This window comes from Galeopterus variegatus, unplaced genomic scaffold (assembly GCF_000696425.1).
Source record: "Galeopterus variegatus unplaced genomic scaffold, G_variegatus-3.0.2 Scaffold12195, whole genome shotgun sequence".
In the NCBI taxonomy this organism is placed as follows: domain Eukaryota; kingdom Metazoa; phylum Chordata; class Mammalia; order Dermoptera; family Cynocephalidae; genus Galeopterus; species Galeopterus variegatus.
In genome coordinates this window covers 42693-45292 of record NW_007738306.1, presented here as the reverse complement: position 1 = coordinate 45292, position 2600 = coordinate 42693, and positions in this window count along the sequence as shown.

Genomic DNA, 2600 nt, shown 5'->3' with positions numbered 1-2600 from the left:
TTGGCAGGTAAAACAGTTAGTTGGCAGGGTATTGGTTTCGTGTGGGGAGGCTGTATTCTTCTGGGGAAGAGTTGCTGATTCTGAGGTGCTGATATCTCCTCGCAGGAACAATTCGGTGACCTTTTGGTTGGTAAAAGCCTGCATTTGTTCCTGCAAGGAATTAGAGAAACACCAAAGAGACAGGGACCAAAAAGGAGTCTGAGTCCCGGCACAGTTAGGGGTCCTAGTAGGGGCATAAGTCAGGGGATCCAAGGGTTCAATGACTGGGGCCACCCCCAAGGTGTGTTTGTGTTTTGTAACCCTTTGCATTGGCGATCAATGCTTGCCTTTCAATAGTTTAGGTTGTTTTGGATCACCCTGGACTTATTTACGTAATAACAGCATTCCTCCCCCAAGAAGAGGCAGGTGCCTTCCTTCTCCACTGTAAGGAAGTAAAGAGCCCTATGGTTCTGTAGAGCAACTGTCGGAAATGAGGTGACCTGTAGCTGGAGGGAGGAGATGCTGTCTATACTTAGTTCTTCTGAGAGTTTTTGATAGAATTGAGANTTTTTTTTTGTTTATCTTTCTACATAACTGTTCTTTCAGTTTATTCAGGTAAAACTAGCTAGGTGAAATTTAGCAAGGTAAATCAATAGTGTTAGAAACCTAAAAGTGGCTGTGTAGTGAAAGAAAGTGAGCCAAAATGCCAGGTACTGATCAAGCTTTATTAAAGGAAAAGAGTCTGCTGGGCTGCGCTCAAAGTGCCGGGCAGCCCAGGACTGCCCTCAAAATGGAGGACAGCCCCAGATGTGGGGTGGGAGAGCTTATATAGGGCACCAAGGGCTGGCTGATACCATCAAGGAGGGGTGTTATGCTAATGCCAAAGCTTTGCAACCAGGGTGGAGTACTATGCCCTTGCAGAAGCAAAAGGGTTTCTGTCTAAGTCATGAGGATTCTAGTAAAGGGAGGGGGGGAGGGGATTGGTGCTGGAGTGGAAGACAAGGCTGGCGGCCATTTTGTGCTTATTGTGTGCACAATGGCACTGGTCACTTCCAAAATCCATCATTCCCACCTTTTAAGTACAGGAACAAGGTAAAAGGGGCGAAGGTCTCATTCTTCTGAAGCTACTTCCTGCTGGAGATGAGTGAAAATATGGAAAAAATAAAAGGTTTATGTTGGCAGGTAAAACAGTTAGTTGGCAGGGTATTGGTTTCGTGTGGGGAGGCTGTATTCTTCTGGGGAAGAGTTGCTGATTCTGAGGTGCTGATATCTCCTCGCAGGAACAATTTGGTGACCTTTTGTTTGGTAAGAGCCTGCATTTGTTCCTGCAAGGAATTAGAGAAACACCAAAGAGACAGGGACCAAAAAGGAGTCTGAGTCCCGGCACAGTTAGGGGTCCTAGTGATTTTAAAGGAAAGATATACATTTGTATATAATTTGTTTTCTTTAATATTTTGTCCTTCTGAACTGATTGGGCTCAGTAGCACTTGGTTACTCTAAGAACAATAAGATACCTAGTGCACCTGAAGCTCATTGTTGGAAACATCTGTTGATATCATTATCTTATCATTGGTTTCCAATACAAAGAAAAGAAGAATTCAGGACATGACAGTGTGGGAGGCAAAGACATTTAGGGGATCTAGGACAGCGTTGCTCCTTGTATGTCCTTTATTTAAAGGCATAACAGACAGCGATACCAGAGGTCTGTGTTCACACACACATGTGCTGCTGCTTAGGCTGAACTAAGCAATCACATGGGATACTATTGTAAACTGATTTCTGGTGTCGCTGTTCCCCCTAGGTGGAGGAGAATGAGATTGAGTGCTGACTTTAAGCCTGGCTGAGAAACATACTGGCATCGGTGTCATTAATGAAAGGGTGGATGTTGTTCCCCTGAAGCCTCTGTGCCTGAAGGTCAGTTCACAAGAGGTATAGGAAGGAATCTAACATTTGTTTTTTTCTTAAGCCTCACATAACCTTTTATTCTATTCACAGCACAAAGTCAAGATTAGAAAGTACCTGAGCAGTGGAAGGACCAGAATGCATAGTTTGGGAAGGGCAGTTTTTCCTTTGCTAAAACCTATATTCATTCCCTAGAATCTGCTCGCAGTTTTAGCTATGATGTTAAAGAATGTGTGTTTTTTCCTCTGAGACGTGATTTAAGTAAATGTGATACAAATAGGCTAAATTTTTCGTTATGGAGGGCTGCTTCCAACTGCAGGCAGATATCAGAACCCTGCCTCAGGAGCCTCTGATATGTGCAAAGTGTTTGAATGTGTATGTGTGAGTTTGCATAACAGACTGCAGTCATTAATGGGTGGCCTATGCACAGGAATCTTAAAATAATCATAATATAATTGAAAGAGATTTGGGCCTACTTTATTTCTTGGCTCTAAGCTAAGTGGAAAATTCCTTTTCATTGAATGTGTTCTAGCTAATTCAGACTCCATCCTTTGGAATAAGAATAAGTAAATATAGACTTGAAAACCCTAACATTTTCCTTTCATGAACGTTTTAAGGTAAGGATGAGGAGAGGGTAAGTGAGTGGTAGCGTTTGGTTTTCGTAAGGCAGAGTGTGGGCAGGCCCCACACAACGCTGACAGTCCCCACTGAGGTGAGAT